At 39.1% G+C, this 20126-nt stretch overlaps 1 protein-coding gene across 1 annotated transcript in view; it reads left to right on the top strand.

The window, feature by feature from the left end:
* The window catches only part of LOC134214378 (heparan sulfate 2-O-sulfotransferase pipe), a 1043896-nt gene that overhangs the window by 85939 nt on the left and 937831 nt on the right, over nucleotides 1-20126 (top strand). The window lies entirely within an intron of this gene.

Here is a 20126-nt window from a genome sequence, read left to right as displayed (position 1 = left end):
GAATGCTTAAAAACTCGAAGGAATGCTTAAAAATGGTCATCAAGCGAATGAACCACAGCGATCCAAAAGGGATAATAATGTATCAGAATTGTTTTCAAACGATTGTGATTTTTTAAGATGATCCATTTTGCCCCATTCTTTCCTACATGCCAACATTTACTACAGAAAATTGATGTTTGAGTGTATAGCGTCCCCGTGGATAGCATTTTACCGGATAGTGAACAAAGTTCCAATAAGAGAAGAAATACTTATCAGCCTTCAAACTGACTTTACCATTATTTTTCAAACTTGCAATATGGACTTTCATGTACGCATCAAAAACAAAAAGTCCTGCGCCTCAAATAGCGAACGTCATAATTTCAGCATGACTCCATAATCGGTATAATTAATTGGGTGTAAAACATAAAACGAGCAAGTCCAATTGTTTGACGTTTGATTCAATTCGACGCAGACTCGACCTCCAACAAAGTGCTCGGATATCAATCAGCTTTGTTATTCATTTCACAGTAGAAAAAAAAAACAGAATCATTCACATTCAGTTGAGTATCCGATTGGTACTCTTCCATTCATCTGAACCAAATGCCGCCATGAACGAATCGTTGATTGTTCCGCGAGACTTAAAGCCTCCCACAATCGGCGCCGGCCAATTGATGAGCCATTCAAACCATTGCCACAGCCGGTATTTTCCTCCAGATCGCAATCTATGTCGTCTCCGTTGTGGTCATGATTTCGGGGTCGCCGTGCACTAGAACTGTGTAAGTAGTCTAAGTTTGACCTTAATTCGAGAGTCCATTTCTCCATTGTGTTTTTTTTGCTTTGAATCGGTACGCGTCGTGATTTACGGACAATGCTTCGCGGCGGTGTGGTGCGTGGTGTTCGAAATGCAAAATGCCCTTTCAAAAAGGTGCGATCGGTGACATACAGACGACGAAACAGTTTACTTTTCTTGGTTTTAGATAATGTGTAAAAATCGATTTAGTTATTTGGGACGCATCATTGTTTTTTCCTTTGTCTTCCGTTGAATTCAAGTTTTCACAAAGACATGTTAAATATGCAAATTTTAATTTTGTTCGCCAAACTAACCAAAAATCATATTTGCATGCATACTTCTACGATTTCTCGTAACACAAATAATGAAGCAAAGTTCTTCCGATACACTTAACGGTTTCATTCTTTTCGCAGCTATCTTTCCATAAAAGAAGGTAAATTGCCATGATTCGAGCGAAAATAACGCAATAAAAAAAATATTTGCAATTAACTCAACACGTTTCGTACTTCTCGCAAAAATAAGAAGCGTCTTATTGCCATGGGTGGATCTATTCAGGGTGTTTTTTGCTGCATGCCGCCAACAATTCAGATGGTCGTGAAAGTAAAAGTCAAGGCGTTTCGGACGGAGTTTTCAGTTTCAATTCTTTCCTGCTCCGGTGCTGCCCACCCGCAACTGCTGGGCGAAGGCGGAAACATAAAACTAACGTTCGTTCGTTCCAGTGTCCAGCTGCATGCGAAGATGATGACGACGGCGTCGACGACGACGTTGATGTGGAGGCGAAGGCTATTCGCTATTGTGCGCTGCTGTTGGGATGGATTTCGGCGTGAAGGTGGAGTCTCTCTTTGAATTGGTTGCGGGTTTTTCATCTGGTACCTACCTACCCGAAGTCTGTTGGAATTGAGGAAATGCGGGAAAATGAAGCAAATGTTTCCGGGTTGACGACGACGGCCGGCGGTAGATCTTACCTCTAACGATCTTAAAGGCATTTGCAAGAGAGTCAGTAATGCGATGTACCTACTGCTGGTGGCTGAGCACTCGTTTGGCCGTGAATGAGCAGTTGAACGTTGATTTTAGTGATTTTGAGGTTGACTAAGGTGGAAACAAATTGGTTTTGAAAATGTTTAAATTGAATCGCTTTGTTCAGTTGAAAGTCTGTTCATTTTTGCGGGAGAGTTTATCCAACATTTACTGATTTTAATTTTCTGATTTCTTTCTCTCGTTATAGGTAAATTGACCCATTCAATCAAAAGTAAGTGATCTGGTCGTCAGCAATTGGATATGGAGTCTAAGTTTATTAAAACAACTGCGTTACCTGTTACCAAACAACTTCATAGCGAAAACGTGAGAATAAAACAAGGTGGACTGGACAGTTAATCTATGGCATTTTTAATCAAATTGAAGTGGATTTAATATGGTAGAGTCATACTCAAATCTCAATCATCGAGGCTTAATGGGGGTCGTACACCAATCACGTAAGCACTTATGCTCCATATAAACAAAAAATATTTTTTTTTATTCCTTTCTTTATTTGGTAGGCACTCGTGTTTCTTAACCACTACTGTGCCGAGATCTACTGTGGTATTCTGCTGTACAGAATCCACACAGAATTTATTTATAGATTTTCCATTACCATTATTGTTGTCGTTGCCACTCCATCTCATCGTCAGTCCATTGTGTCCGTTTGTCCATGTCGTGTATCCAATGATCGTTGCATTGTTCGGTTGCCATTTATCCGGGTAACGTTGGAGGAATGCCTCCGAGAAGAACAAGTTATCAGTCGTCATCAGGCAGCCGTGACGGTAAAGCGCGTACCCCAAACGCTACCGTATGGGCTGCGGATCCGGCGACTGACGAGGATTTTGGTGAAGGGGCTGGGAATCGAACTCATGACCATTCGCTTATAAGGCGAACGTGTAGCCAACTACGCTACGGGACCCCCCTACAAAAAATAATTTGTATGGGAAAAATCTTACATGGGGGAGGGCGGTTCGAATAATCCGGAAAATATTGTTAAGAAAATTATTTTGAGCTTTTTAGTGGAATGTCTTCACTTGTCATAAGACGAGTCATAAACTCGTCTTATGACAAGTGCCGGAAAATATGCTTACCAAATTAGTTGAAGACCCCATGCACGAGCTAACTCGCTTGCGATTCTATAGGGAGAGCATCCTCATTGAGTTTCTCGGACAGAATCGCATTGCTTCGTTTACCTACTCTCCGAAAAATGTAAAAAGCAACAAACGCAATCGAGGCGTATATTTTGTTCACATATGGATTTATTGGCCATTGTTTTAAGCGAAAAAAGTTAATTCAATGCATTCAACAATGAAGAACGCGGAAAAATCATGCAATGATGCGACTCTCTGGGCCATGATTCTGATAGGATTTGACTCACGCATGATTTGAATCGCCAATGAGATTTGAGAATTTGAGATTTTACCAACACTAGTTCTGGCCAGTAAACAATGCGACAGATTAAACAACATGCACCACCAGTTTTAATTTAAAAAATATTCGGAAATTCTCCCATATGCCTACCTACATATTTTCTGCCGGAATACTTAAATTATCAAAAAAAGGAATAAAGATATATAGAAGTTGGAATTTTCGAACACTTTTGAAATTTGTACTGCCCTACTGCGCGTCCTAATGCACAACAGGAAAAGGAACTACCGGTGGTACTTTTGTAACAAACCACACAACGTTGCCGCTGCCGACAGTTTTTGCATCGGCGCGCCGCCGGTTGAAATTAGCATAATTCCGCGAATTTTCCGTAGAAATTACGAAGATTCAGTGGAATTCCCGTAGGTTTTTCCAATTTAGTACTCATTTTTTCGTGGAAATACAATGATTTCCCTAAAAATTCAATACAACTTCCCTTAAGAGAACAGCGAATGTAAATTTCGAAGGATTTTCCGTTGAAATCCAAAAAAATACTACTACAAATAGAATTTTTGAACGAAGAAGAATTTTTTGACAGAAAGCCATTTTGTCGAAGGCCACAACCCAATAGACATTGGAGGTCAACAAAGCGCTTAAATGACCAAAAATAGTCCTCTATATCTTAATATGTGGTTTGACAAAAAAACCATTTGGCTGAATCCCATCTAGTCTGAAATTATTTTGCCGAAAATGTCATTTGGTCGAACAGTTCCTTTGGCTGGAAAAAAAAAACAGTGGGCTGAGAGCAAAATTGGCTGAAACGGTCGGTTGACAGAAAGGGTAATTTGGTCGAGATGGGCATTCGGCCGAAAGTGTCGTTCTGCTGAATTTTCATTTAGCTAAAAAAGCCGTTCAGCCGAATACGACATTTGGCAGAAAGTGCCTTTTGATCGAAATTATTGTTTTACCGAAAGGACATTTACGGGCCAAATGTCCCTTTCTACCAAACGGCATTTTCGACCTAATGATTTTTCTTCCAAACGACCATTTCGGCCAAATGACACTAGTAGCCAAATGAACTGTTAGAGCAAACAACTTCTCGATAAAATTACCAGTTCGGCCGAATGTGCCTTTCAGCTGTTTTTCGCTTCCGACCAAGTGCCATTTTCGGTCAGACCATTTTCGACCTAATACCGTTTCGAACAAACGAACAAATTCGGTCTTATGAAAGTTAGCTAGATGACTTTCGGCCTGACGTGTTATTCAACCAAGCGCCATTCGAATAAATGGCATTTCGCCGAATGGCTTTCGGCCAGTCGACAGGTAGGGCCATTTGGCCGGAAGCCACAAGGTCGAATATGTCATTAGACCGAACAAACCTTCAGACCAAAACCCATCTGGCCGACAATTTTATTTAGCCTAAATGGACATATGACTAAAAATGTCGTTCGTCCAATTGGTCATTTGGTCGAAAAAGTTGTTTGGCCGAAATGGTCATCTGGTAGAAAGGCCATTAGGCCGAAATGTTATTTGGTCAAACAGGTGGATGTTTTTGACCATACGGATTCAGTAATCAACATTTCTAGACCAACATTTAAAAAGGGCATAACAGCCAAAATTTATTCCTTCTGATTCTTCGTCTACATACAGCGATTACACGGGAGTTGAGTTGAAGAAGTTGAAAAAAAAGTTGTCCAATTTTGCTCAAAATCGCTTGGTATGTTCTTCATCGAAAATAATTAGACCCGTATTTTTTTATTTTTTTTATTAGGGTGACCATGTTCGATATAGGGTTACCAGAAAAATCGCTATTTTTCGAATTTTTTTATTTTAAAAAAATCCTAACTTTTGAACCACTGGATCGATTTGCAATTTTTTTATGGATAGAAAGCTTATTACTTCTAGTTCTTACTGAAATTTTTGGTTTGGTGTACTCAAATTTGCTAAAATGGTCAAAATATTCGTTTTTTTAAGATTTTTTAAATGTTGGACCACAACGACTATATATTTTTATATTTTTGTATGAAAATTCAAATATTTTTACATAACATATCAAAAAATTAGAAATGTTCATCGAGCCGTTTTTGAGTTACATTTTTTTGAAAAATTTAAGTTTTCTGCCCATACACACATGGAATGAACGTTCAGCGATTCCACGGAAAAAGAATAGAGTTGAAAAAAAAAGTTGTCCAATTTTGCTCAAAATCGCTTGGTATGTTCTTCATCGAAAATAATTAGACCCGTATTTTTTATTTTTTTTATTAGGGTGACCATGTTCGATATAGGGTTACCAGAAAAATCGCTATTTTTCGAAATTTTTTATTTTAAAAAAATCATAACTTTTGAACCACTGGATCGATTTGCAATATTTTTTTATGAATAGAAAGCTTATTACTTCTAGTTCTTACTAAAATTTTTGGTTCGGTGTATTCAAATTTGCTAAAATGGCCAAAATATTCGTTTTTTATGATTTTTGAAATGTTGGACCACAACGACTATATATTTTTATTTTTTTTTTATGAAAATTCAAACATTTTTTGATTACATATCAAAAATTTAGAAATGTTCATCGAGCCGTTTTTGTGTTAAATTTTTTTGAAAATTTCAAGTTTTCTGAACATACACACATGGAATGAGCATAATTTTCCATCACTTCAAAATAACTGCGGGAATCATTCTGTTGAAGTTATCAAACTTATTCCTAATAAATTCATGATAACCATGTTTACAAATCTAGTTTTATTTGTGAAGTACTGTACCTATCAAAAGTAGGGGAGGCTTGTCCAATTCTGACCCCATTAAATGTAAGAACTATAAATCAACCTCAAATTGTTTTAAAGCAGAGACCAACATTGCTAGGGTTTACTCAACCATGGTTTACGCTTTAATTGGAACCACAATGGTCCGTTAGCGTCCTAACTCAGCATGAGTGCTCATAAGGGTTGCAGAGGCAATCATGCCGAATTTGAGTGGTAGCGTATACCACGACTGAGTAAACTTAACTATTTTGAATTATTCCACAAAAGGGTAATTTTGAGTGAACCGAACTGAAACTAGATTATATTTTTTTTAGCGTGTAGAATTTTTTTATATTTAGTGAAGTTAAAAAACCAAATTTTTAAGTCCAAAAAGCACAATTTTCCGACCAATTAAATCTACGTTGAAATTCTTTGTGTAATGAATGCTTTTCATTGGTATTATTAAAAATTTGGCAACCAGCGCTGTCTGAGAGAATCTTGGCTCTGCTATATTGAGGAATGGTAGCTCAAATCTCAAAGCTTTAGACTACAAGCAATGTTTTTCTCTGATTACCTTCAATTAAAACTCAGCATTTAATTTGATTATTTTTATTTTTCATAATTCATCAAAAAAAATATTACATAGCAAAATTCTTACAATTCAACACACTTTTCTTCATCTGAAAACGAAAACCGTTTCACGATAATGTAATTTTCATTTTGTGGCTTAAAGTAATGAAACGGTTGTGTCCCAGAGATTTGTTTTACACGAGTGTAACGGTTCTTTATTTTCTTTTCCATTGCATTGTAATCTTTTTCCGAGAAAAACTCGTAATATATTTTGGAATCTACTTTAGAAACAGCCCAAGAGTAAAGTTCGTATGCAGTTGTAATATGATGGCCTTGTAAACTTGCTTTTGAAGCGTTTCGCTTTAGAACACCTCCTAAAGCGTCACAAGGCCCTTTTCCATGGCAAGTGGCAAAAAAGTTCCACTCTGCTTTATGACCGAAGTCTTTGTACATGTGGCACAAATTGAAAGCAGTCATCTTATTTTTGTATTGACTGCCTGATCCATCAGAAAAATAATAGATATTTTTCAGGTAAAGTAGCTTTTTTTTAATGAAATTCACACAATTTGTTATAAACAGCCGAACGGTAACATGGTTATGTTTAGTAAATTCTGCGATTGCTATGAAGCTTGTAAACTTTAAATTTTGTGCTTCATCCTTATAATATATGGCAAAAGAATGGATTGTGCATTGAGCGTTTGCCCAATGAAAACCTTGTATAGCGTCCTGAATAACAAAAGAGTAATTTTCAGAGAAGTCAGCAATTATAATGCAATCAGTTGCTTCCAAATTAATTTTAAGTTGTTTTAAGTAGTTTCCTTGTTGCTCTGCAATAAAATTATGCGGAGATAATTCGCTTAATTTTTCTAAAAATGTTTCCACATACTCTTCTGCATCCATTCGCATTGAATTTAAATGACAACGATCTGTTTGCTTCCATTGTTTAAATTCTAAGGAATCGACATTTTCAAGAAAATTCATCAGGTCATTCTCTAGTGTCTGCGTACCCGGGCAATGATCACAGGTTTTCAACCAACATTTCTCTGTAGGATTTTCACAAAGTATTTTAAAAAACAAGTCATGATACGTTTTTAAATGGTTATGAATAAGTTTCTTGGCCTTAAGGGTTTTAAACATTAATTTAATATTCTGATGATAAATGCATACGCAGACAGTATGCGTTCCACTTGAACCAGCTAGAATACAATTTTTTGGGCGGCTGCTGGAAAACATTGAAAATTCAATTTTAAAAGTAAAATATTGCTCTTTGATAATTGAAGCAATTTTACGAAGGTTACATAAAAGTAACCTGCGCTGTACATGTACTTTTTCTCCTGCCATATTTTCAATAATATTTATTAAAAAAAAATCTGCTACAATCGCTGTAAATAGACTGATCAGATCATTCCGGTGAAATAAAGGGACAAACGCGATTGCAAAACGGTACATGTCAAAAAACCTCGGATAAAATTCAAGAGCTATGGAAATTTCAAAATTTTAATTTTCCTTGTAAGAAATTAGAAATATTTTAGAGTAAATCATTCACCACCATAAACTGCAAATATTTCACTCCTAAAGGAACACGAAGGAAAAAAACTTACGCATCTTTTAATATTTAAAAAAAATTGGGGAATTGTAAAATTTTATTTTAATCTACTCTTAGATATATGCATTAACCCGATAATGCCCAAGACCGCCTTTAGAAGAGGCATTTTGGTTATTTTTTGTAATTTTCAATCGAGCAGATTTCGAAAAGTTTTTTATGTTGATCAATAATATAAATTTCAATGCAAGTTTAAATGTGGTGTAAAGTCAACTTTCAAAGTTCTGCACATTTATAAAAAAATATTGAAAATTGAATAATATTTTGTTCCTCCGTGTTTTCACTCGTACATATACCTTTGAAGAGTGAAATATTTGTATTTTAGTATTTTTCACATAACTAATCTTATTCAATAAAAGGTTATAATGGTGAATGTTACACTCTAAAATGGGGAAGGATCGTTTGGCCGAAACCCATTCGCCCGAAAGCCATTTGGCTTAATGCCACTAGGTCGAACGACCCATTAGACCGAAAATCATCTGGCCGAATTTGTCTGAACAGGTTATTTGGCTGAAAGGGTCATAAGGCCGAAAAGGTCATTAGGCCGAAAAATTCATTTGGCCGAAAGGGTCATTAGGCCGAAAAGGTCATTTGGCCGAAAGGGTCATTTGGCCAAAAGGGTCATTTGGTCGAATAGGTCATTTAGCCGTCATTTGGTCATTTGAAAAGTGAGAAATTAGGAATCAGAAGAGAGACGTCTCACTTCTCACTCCTCATTTATCACTTCTCGCTGTAAAAAGTGAGAAGTGCACAGTGAGTAGTGAGACATCTCACTACTCACTTCACGCTCCTATTTTTTACAGTGAGAAGTAAGATTGATGAATGAGAATTGAGACGTCTTTCTTCTTACTCCTAATTTTTCACTTTTCAAATGACCTATTTGGCCAAATGTCTTATTCGGTCAAATGTCCTTTTCGGCCAAATGACCCTTTCGGCCTAATAACCATTTCGGTCAAACGATTATTTTGGCCAAACGACCCTTTCGGCCAAATGGCCTTTTCGGCCAAACGACCCCTTCGGCCTAATGACCCTTTCGGCCAAATAACCCTTTCGGGCAAACGACCCTTTCGACCAAACGACAATTTTAGCCAAACAACCCTTTCGGTCAATTGACCCTTTTAGTCAAATGACCCTTTCGGCCAAAAGGCCCTTTCGGCCAAATGACCCATTCGGTCGAATGATTTTCGGCCTAATGATATATTCGGCCAAACAACTTTCGGTCTTGTGGCAATGGTATATTTGGCCAAACGACCCTTTCCCCTCTAAAATATTTATCCAACTCTTTACACGAAGTACATGATAGGAAGAGGTTTAAGAGAAGAAAATGGGAGCCACCCACCGCGAGTTTGCATCGGTGGTGGCGAAATCGAGGTTGTGGAAGAATTTGTGTAGCTGGGGTCACTGGTGACTGCCGAAAATAATATCAGCAGAGAAATTCGGAGACGCATAGTGGCTGGAAATCGTACGTACTTTGGACTCTGCAATACGCTCCGATCGAATAGAGTTCGCCACCGTTATCAGACCGGTAGTTTTCTAAGGACACGAGACTTGGACGATGCTCGTGGAGGACCAACGCACTATAGCTTGGAGTTTTCGAAAGGGTAATGTTGCGTACCATCTATGGTGGGGTGCAGATGGAGAACGGTACGTTTCACACCGCGAAAATCGGACGACTGCGGTGGGCCGGGCACGTAGCCAGAATGTCGGACAGGAAAACGGTGAAAATGGTTCTCGACAACGATCCGACTGGCACAAGAAGGCGAGGTGTACAGCGGGCAAGGTGGATCGATCAGGTGGAAGATGACTTGCGGACCCTCCGTAGACTGCGTGGTTGGCGACGCACACTGGGGCAGATCGCTCATGTACTCTGTGAATACGTTCTAGAGTTTTGGTGTCTTCAGCGCACTGTCGCGGGTGATTCTAAGCTTTATTTGGATGACTGTTATTTTTATCTAGATGATTTAAAATTTATCTAGATAAGTGTTATCTTTCGATAGAAACGGCATAGAGCAAAACTTTCTTCTACAAAGTTGTTTGTTTTGATGCTCTACAACCTTTGTAGATTGCGCTGTACATTGTTTCCTTGAAATCAGCGATAAAATGGTTTTCTTTTCGTTATTTCACGTATAGCCTCTGATAAAATTTTTTTGACGTGTGCTCTCAAAAGAAAATGATGATAAAGCTGCTCATGAGGTCATACCAAGGTTTTTAATAGATTAATGAGACACAGATTTCATTATATTTTGTTGAAAATCAGCTAACAAACGCCATTTATGCTGAAATACCAGTTTTTTTTATTTTGCTGGCGCACGGCTGTGCGGATTTTTGCCGAGCTGCAGAAATAAAAACTGAGTGTGTAAAGTACGTGAGGACCTTAAATCTATTCTTTAGTCCGACCAAATTTTCCCTCGGTTACTGCCCTAAACTGATTTTGTTCAGTTTTTTTTTTTATGATTTCGAAATGTTCAGAATTATTCAGAAATACAGAATCTCTCTAATAAAGACACAAAAAAAACACTTTCTATGTATTTGATTTTAAATTCCTGCCCAAAATATTGAATTTGTTTGAATAATATTTTGGAGTTCTTTGGAAGAATCAATGAAAAACGGGACAAATTACGGATTAAAAAACGGGACAGTCCCGTTAAATACGGTACGTATGGTCAACCTAGCTGTAAAACATTAAGTCTTACCATCCTCCTGAGGTCTGAAAATAAACGGTCTTCTGTACAAAAACAAACCTCTCAACCTCTTTTTGTCACGTGGTTTGATTTTGTTAGATTATGACCTTCAGCTGCAATGAGTGGATCCCACAAAAAATCAAAGCCACCTGAAGCCACTTTTGTGCCTACTTTAAACCATCTTAATAATGCTCTGTATCGTAGAATTATCCATTCCCTGTAAATGTACACTAACCCAATGAATCGGTTCATTAATCTCTGCCAAAGACGGCACGCCATTAAAAACTGCTTGAATTGCAAATCCTTCCAATGGTTGCACTCCATCTTCCATTGACCTAGCTACTAGTGCACTGGAACTATCATCAGTCGTGTTAATTACACTTCGCCCTAGTGGACCATCTCCAGCCCGCATCTCACAGTGTGGACCAGCGAGCGCGCAGAGAAGGTCATCACGGCAACAAGTGCCCGTGCACCGGAGCAGTGAATAGCATTGCCATTTTCTATTGACCCGGACCTTTCGCCACAGAAAGAGTGAAATAGATGTTATTCAAACATGCAAATTTATGTACGATTGATGATGACACTTCAGCAAAACGCTCAACCACACGCCACCCGATAGAAAGTAACATTCACCGTACCGGGCAGCAACGATGCGCTACGGACTTCGGCCGGGGTTGCACCGTTTTACGAGAAGATGATGAGATTATCGCCAAAAATCGCCAGCAGCCAGCCCGCTAAAATGAAAGCAACGCAACGGGCGGTGTGCGGCGAGAAGACGACGGTGACGGTGACGCTGCGTGACGATTCCAGACGAAGGCTGCTTAACGGCACTTTCAATTCCCACCGGGTTGCTAATGAAAGAAACAAACGTCCAAAAATGGGCGAATCCCCGATTAAAGCGCGGATTGTGTCCTAGATTCTAGCACGGCACAGACGCGCATTCCGATTCTAATTGATCTTCGGTGATCGTCACCAACAACGATTCGCGTTTCGCATGCTTGATTAGCTCGGCAAATAATTGGCGAACGCTTCGTTGCCGTTGCTGGCGCGTGCTCGACGAATCGAACGCTGTTAAGGTGATAGAGGCGCCTATCGATTTTTAGTTATTTGATCTGACGATTTATAATTTTTTTTTTTTTGGAATTATGAGTTTTGTTGATAGGGGGTCTCAATTTTTTATTTACTATAGTCTTCCCGTCCTTTAGAATACTGAAGTTGTGTTTCTTTCCAGAAGCAAAGGTGTTTTTGATGAAAGCACTGCAAAACATGTGTTCGATTTCAAGCTTTACAGCAATATGTTGATATAGTTTCTAAGTTACATAATAAATGTTGGAATTCCTAGAAAATAAGGAATATTTGCAATTTTTAACAATTTGGGATGAACAAACAAAAATGAATAAAAAAATATTTTTTTTAAGTGCTTGTAACCTACTCATTTGCTGCTTTCAATTATAAAGTATGTAAGCCCATTTTTTTCTCACACACCCGATTTGTTCAGCCAAATGTTCAGTTCTAATATTGAACAGCTTTCAGCCAATTGACAATTTTAATTAATCACAACAGGTATGACTTAAATGAAGTTTCTCCAAGCAATCCGTTCAATTAGCCAATACACTCGGTTAATTATAGTGACGTTTTTATATTTCGGTCAAATGCTTAACTCTGCCAAATTACGTGCATTTCCAATTGAACCGTACCACCTGTCCAAAAGTATTAAATACTTCCCCCTTTCAAGGTCAAGAGCAAGCTTCTCGTTTTGTATCCGATTTTGGTCGATTCCCACCGTGCTGCTTGAAGCCAGAAACAAAAAATTTGAGTAGCCATTTCGACCACGTGAAACAATGCGTCCGCGTTATGATACTGCTGTTATGAGTGTCATTTTTGGCAAGTGAATCGGTTGCCGGTTGGTTTGACCAACGCAACGTACCGCAGCGATCGACCAATGGAACCATGTTACAGCCGCCCATTGTGGATGGTTCTGATAATCCCACGACGAACAAACAGCCAGCAATGTTGACGATAATGATGATTAAGGGTATGCGATAACACATTTTTCCTAACGAAACGAAACGAAACGAAATTTAAAATGTTTATGTTGATTCGGATCGAAACGAAACGAAATATAGATTTACTTTCGAGACTTTGAAACGATACGAAATCAAGGTTCACTTATTTCGAAATTTTTCGAAACGAAACGAAATTTTAATTTTTTTCCGCGGAATTTTTATTAAATTGGTTTTACATTATGTACGCAATTCTGATTTCACTATTTCGAAGTCAAATAATTGTTTTGCGAAAGTTATAATAACAGAAGAGGTAGTCTGCCATAAGTCGCCGCATTCTCGCTGCATGTGGTAAATCGGCGATAAGGCAATACCCCAGCATTTGTGCCGCTTTCAAACGAATTCATCGTGGACGTGTGCTCCCGAATCTGACCAATTTTATACCAGTTTTATATCAGTAAGCATATAAAAATAAAGAAATTGTGTGATTTTTTAAATACGGATTCAAATTTCGTTTAAAGCCTTAGTTCACTTAAGAATTATGTAATTATGCTGAAGAATACTACATATATTGTCTTGTCAGCGTGGTTTTATAGTATTGAGCTAAGTCAAAATTAGAAAATGAATGCATAGATTTTTTTTTATTTAGTGGGATACTCAATTATGTATCCACATCTGCCAGGCGTATACGCAGATAGAGAATTAATACTACTAGACCAACATTTGAAAAGGGCGTAACAGCCAAAACTTATTCCTTCTTATTCGTCCACATATATATAACATACTTTTGCTCATTAGAAGAATCCTGTGCACCTTTCTAAAATGCATATGAATATGTATTTCAGATTGAATTTCACAGACCCATACTGCCCTTCTACGCATAGTTGTCCCATGTTAGTTTTTGTGGATTTTGACTTTTCACCATAGAGCAGTCTGTTTTGATGTATACTTTTAGAAAACTCTAACAGATTTCGAACTTTGTTCGGAAAATCATTGAAAACAACATCAAGTCTATTTGTCCCATTGTTTAATTTCTACGCATAATTGTCTCGCGGTGATTAAATTCATCATTGTGGCGGATTCTGTTATTTTATGGAGCAACACACATTGAAATAGCATTTTCTCTTTAGATCTTGCAATCTTAGCCTGCTGCACTGGTTTATTGTGGGCATTTTGTACAATACTTATTCTAAGCGACATAATCAATTAAACCACGTGGAAGGTTCACTTCCATAGATAAAGCATGTGGAGACATATATCAATCGCAGTAGTAATTCACGATATCATGCATAGAACGGGGCTGATATGCGTAGAAACTATAAAACAAGTGTTATATTTCTCGGCATAACTGTCCCGCAAAACTATTTTCATGATCGTTGTCGCAAATTCTATTTGTGAGTAAAAAATAAGAATGACTTCAATGAAATTAAGTCTTCTGAATGGTTCTGTGATGTAATTATCTTACATTGCATTACAGTTATACGCCAGCAATGAAAATTAGTGTTCAATTTCAAATGCCATTTTCTCATTTTTGGTTTTTTGAATTTGGTACAAGCATGTGTAGAACGGCAGCATAGTCTTATATACAATCAGCTCGACGAATTGTGTGTCCTTGGCATATGAGAACAGCTGTTATGATCAGTATGAGCTGAAAGCTTTAAGCTTTCAGCAATTTTAATGATCTTTCAACCCGTTCTGGTTTTTTTGCAAACTCTATGCGAAGATCTAGAATTGCCCACAAATCTGCAATGTTCCTTACATATTGTGCAAATAGTCAAATAGCTTGATCAACTGTACACATCGTAGTTGCTAATCATGATTGGCCGAGAAACAGCAAATATGCACAGCTCACCAATTAAATAATATTCTTGGTAAATGAAATTAAATTATTAACTTATTAATTATCAATAAAAAAAGTTATTCTTATTATATACTTTCGTCAGAGTTTCCAATTCATGACCAATACCTTACGATGCTCCTTACTGTCAATTTAGGATTAGGAGCGGAAAATTAGTTTAACACTCATTGTTATAAGAGACCGAGGAATGCTCTGCATCTCCGTGAAAGCTACGGGAAAGGCATCATTGGTTAGTTGAGATGGTGATTCATGTGAAGCCCCTTTGTAAGCGACTAAACGAGGTGGATGAACTCTCATCGCAGTTGAATGCTCTCTGACAAGTTTGTCGGTTTATCTACCGGAGAGTGAAACACTTGAGCAGATTGTTGTGTAGGTTATGCTCACCCATAAATCCGTTTACATCTGTGGCATTTGCTTGAGGCCGAACAGTGACCCCGATAAATTTGTTGCTCATTCCGACTGTGTAAATCAAATCGTCAACATAGCTACCCCATGTGACACCGTAATCGTAGTTGGGGATGACAACAATTCTAGGCTCAAATGGTTATATGATGACGAAGTGGAAGGATATTTGCCAACCAACGCTTCTTCCGAGCAAGAGTTAACTCTAACCGAAATTGATAAGAAAATTATTTTGAGCTTTTTAGTGGAATGTCTTCACTTGTCATAAGACGAGTTTTTACAATCCCATTGAATTCCACCACTAAATTGTATCTTGACAGATACGTATTTCGACCTCAAAAGTAAGGCCGTCTCTCGCACTTGACTCGACTCGGAATTTCAATGGGATTGTAAAAACTCGTCTTATGACAAGGGTCTAACCGAAACTTTGATTGCTAGTGGCTTGAAGTAAATCTGCAATGTATCAAATTCGAACGGAAGTCTTCCCGAGCAGCACAAGTTGGTTGCAGCAACTTGATTGTGACTAAATCTGCGCTAGGAGTCTTCCCAGATGAGTGGAAAATATCAGCAGTTACTCCAATTCATAATGTTGAGAACTACCGTCCAATCTAGATTCTTTATTGTCTGGCCAAAACACTCGAACTGCTGATTCATGAACGTATGTATGTGGCTGCTAAACCTGTTATCTCTGAGTACCAACAAGGCTTTGTACAAAATCGCTCAACTGTAACAAACCTGATGACCTACACTAGCATGCTGAATTCTAACCTGGAGAAGAGATGTCAAGTTGACATCATTGACATCGACTTTTCGGAGACTTTCGATAAAGTTCCTCACGGATTAACTTTAAATAAATTAGAATGTTTGGGTTTTCCTGACTGGATTGTCACTTGGCTGCGTTCTTACCTGATTGGTAGGCCATCCTTCGTTAAATTAGGCACTGTCTCATCCAATACATACCCTACGCCATCCGGAGTGCCACAAGGCAGTCACCTAGGGCCGCTGATTTTCATCATTTTCATGAACGACTTATGCTGTAAACTTTGATCTCATCGCTTCAGGTACGCCGATGATTTGAAAATATTTCGAATTCATCGACCATTGACCGATTGCTTTGCGCTGCAACAAGATCTAGATGTCATAGCCAACTGGTGTTGTTTAAATGGTATGGAGATTAATGCGACGAAATGCAACTCAATAAGTTTTACCAGATGCAGAACGCAGATAAACTTTCGTTACTCGTCATGCGGAAAAGAACTGAAAAGTGTGAGCTCCGTAAAAGACCTGGGAGTTACGTTTGACCGCAAGCCGAATTTTAATGAACATATTGCAACGAGTACTGCAACGAGGCTTTCGCCGTACTAGGCTTCATGCGCCGGAACGCTGCAGATTTTGATGACGTTTACTCCCTGAAAAGCCTGTATTGCTGCCTCGTGCGGAGTGTACTCGAATATGCTGTGCAGGTGTGGGCGCCCTATCACGAAATCCAGATGACGCGAATTGAAAGGGTCCAACGCAGTTTCGTTCGTTTTGCCCTCAGGCGATTGCCGTGGGATAATCCTTTGAGGTTACCGTACTACGAAAAGCGATGCCAACTGATTCGACTCGAAACCCTTCGATAACGATGTGGAGATTTCCAGAGGGTTTTTGCATTTGACATTATTAACAACCACGTGGACTGTCCTGAGCTCTTGCAGCAAGTTAACTTTCATGTTCCGCCAACGTCAGCTCTTCCAGCCTGTCTGACACTTCACAATGTTTGGGCAAAATCATCCGCTTGGACGTTGCTTCAATCTCCTCAACGACATTGATTGGTTCGATTTTAATTGTAGCAGAACGATATTCAAAACTAGATTAAGGCAAATTTTTAGTTAGCATATAAGTTTTAAACCAGTCTACACAGTTAATACTGAAGATAAAGATAAATAAATTAATAACTATTTATTTTAAACGAAGTTATTTTGAAAACAAGAAGACGAAAACTGTGTTGCAAATCAATCTAACGCAAGATCAATGTGCTTCGTTCAATAAACTTTTACAACACTATCGATTCCACATTAAATAATGTTGTGCTCTTCGATGCAGACTTTAGTTTTATCACTTCGCGTTCTCCAACACTAGCTGGCGTGATCAGCATCAACACGATCGATTGCACACTAGTTAAACAAATTTCTGCTACTCGAGGTAGATTTTTTTCACTTCGCGTTCTCCCGGACTAGCTGCCGTCCCACGATCGATTCCCCATTCATATTGTGCAAATAGTAAAAAAATATCACCAAATTTAAATTTGAATCAGTGTTTCACTGAAGACGTTTTATAGAAGAAAACTACATACGTATTTGTCAACTGAGAATGGGGTAATGTAGTGAGCGTCAATAGAAAAAAATTTATAATCTAAAGTTTTGAAAACAACTTTAAGATTTTGTTCAGCGGCGCAGCCAAAATTTTTGATAATATGAAGTCTGGTTTAAGTTTAAATTTGTTTCGAAATTCCGCGGAATTCCGTTAAATTTCGTTAGATGCTAGTTTTTTCTAGCGAAATTTTTGCAATTTTTCGAAACGAAACGAAATCAAGAATTCAGATTTCGCCATACTCAAATTCCGCGAAATTCCGCGGAATTTCGTTTCGAACCACCTGAAACGAAATTTTTCGAAATACCGCATATGCTTAATGATGATGCTGCTGCCGCGCCGCTTTCGGATCGGGTGTCGTCAGTCAGTCAGTCAGACACGGAACGCTTCTGTTCGCTGGATGTCAAATTGTTGGCGACTAGCTGGTTAGCCATAAGCATTAGATTTATGGGACCGGATTTTGACGGTTTTGCATTTTTATTAGCGTCGTCGCGTCGCAAAGCACGGCTTAGTTGGAAAGTAATGGGACCGCTGCTGCGATGGTCTGGCCAAAGATGGCATCGCCATGAGAATGGACGGACACATTGAGTGATCCCTGGTATTATTATGTTAATGAATGTGATGTGAGATTTTTGTTCTGGAAATTGAGATTTTGTTTACAAACGTTCTGTTCTGTGCGATGAAGAAGTTATCATTCTAAGCAAAATTTTAAAAAGAACTTTTGAACAACATTTGAAATAATGGCTTGGTGATATTTTCGTGTAAGAGACACATTTAGGCAACAGTTGAATCATGAATGATATCGCCACAATGAATGTGATGTGAGATGTGAGATCAGCATACTTTGCGGAAGATAAGTTATTTCTTGAGCTCCCGTAGAATCGATTATGAAACGAAAAAACATCGATCAAAATTTCAGTTCGTTTTTCAAATCATAACTTATTATTTGTATGCCACCCCTTCGCTTTGACTGTAATATTTAAATAATATGAAAATAAATACCTCTGTCTGAAAGCCTCTGAAAGGTTTTTCCATGCTCAAATAGTGTATGTAAAAGCTTTTAAAGTAGACTTGTGCGCCGATTGAAATTTTACCGGCGGTGGCGTGATAGATCCGGCGTGGCGTCGTCACACCATTGGTGACCGGCGGCGGCGACGGCGTGGATCGGCGTGAACTATTTTTTAGCGCCAAAATTACTCCGGAATTTCTTCAGAAGTTCATCAATGAATTCCATAGGAAGTTCCTACACATGTTCGTTGGGAAGTTCATTAATAAAATCAGAAATTTTTGCGGAAGTTCCTCCAGGAATAACTGCAGTAGTTCCTCCAGGAAATCCTCCGGAAGTTCCTGCAAAAATTCCTCCGGAAGGTCCTCCGGAGATTCCTTCGAAAGGTCCTCAATGAATTCCTTCCGTAGGTCTTCTAGGAATTCCTCCGGAATTTCCTCCAAGAATTCTTGAGGAAGCTTCTTCAGGAATTTCTACAAAATTTTATTCCAAAAATTTCTAAAGAATTCCATTATAATTCCTTCAGAAGTTCCTTCGAAATTTCCTCTAGAAATTCCTTCGGAATTTCCTCTAGGAATTTCTTCAGAAGTTCCTCCAGGAATTCCTCAGAAAGTTCCTTCAGGAGTTCGTCCCGAAGTTCCTCCAGGAATTCCTCTCGAAGTTCCACTAGGAATTCCTCCAGAAATTTCTCCACAAATTCATCAGGAAGTTCCTACAGAATTTTCTCCGTAAGCTCCGCCAAAAATTTCTCCGGAAATGCCGCCAGTAACTCTTTCGGAAGCTTCGCCAGGAATTTCTCCAGAAGTTCCTTCAGGAATTCCTCCAGAATTTTCGCCAGGAATTCTTACGGAAGTTCCGCCGAAAATTCCTCCAGAAGTTCCTCCAGGAATTCCTCCGGAAGTTCCTCCAGAAGTTCCGCCAGGAATTCCTAAGGAAGTTTCTCCAAAAATTCCTCCGTAAGCTCCGCAGAAAATTCCTCCTGAAATGCCGCCAGTAATTTCTCCGAATTTTTGCTAGGAACTCTTCCGGAAGTTCCTCCAAAAATTCTTCCAGAAGTTCCTCCGGGAATTCCTCCGGAAGTTCCTCCGGGAACTCCTCCGGAAGTTCCTCCGGGAATTCCTCCGGAAGTTCCTCCGGGAATTCCACCGGGAATTCTTCCGGAAGTTCCTCCAGGAATTCCTCCGGAAGTTCCTCCAGGAATTCCTCCGGAAGTTCGTCCAGGAATTCCTCCGGAAGTTTCTCCAGAAATTCCTCCGGAAGTTTCTCCAGAAATTCCTCCGGAAGTTTCTCCAGAAATTCCTCCGGAAGTTCCTCCAGGAATTCCTCCGGCAGTTCCTCCAGGAATTCCTCCGGCAGTTCCTCCAGGAATTCCTTCGGCAGTTCCTCCAGGAATTCCTTCGGCAGTTCCTCCAGGAATTCCTCCGGAAGTTCCTCCAGGAACTCCTCCGGAAGTTCCTCCAGGAATTCCTCCGGAAGTTCTTCCAGGAATTCCTCCGGAAGTTCCTCCAGGAATTCCTCCGGAAGTTCCTCCAGGAATTCCTCCGGAAGTTCCTCCAGGAAGTTCCTCCAGGAATTCCTCCGGAAGTTCCTCCAGGAATTCCTCCGGAAGTTCCTCCAGGAATTCCTCCGGAAGTTCCTCCAGGAATTCCTCCGGAAGTTCCTCCAGGAATTCCTCCGGAAGTTCCTCCAGGAATTCCTCCGGAAGTTCCTCCAGGAATTCCTCCGGAAGTTCCTCCAGGAATTTCTCACGGAAGTTCCTCCA

The sequence above is a fragment of the Armigeres subalbatus genome, chromosome 2 (assembly GCF_024139115.2).
Source record: "Armigeres subalbatus isolate Guangzhou_Male chromosome 2, GZ_Asu_2, whole genome shotgun sequence".
Lineage (NCBI taxonomy): Eukaryota > Metazoa > Arthropoda > Insecta > Diptera > Culicidae > Armigeres > Armigeres subalbatus.
Note: the sequence above shows the minus strand (reverse complement) of the source record. Positions and strands in the feature narration are given on the sequence as shown.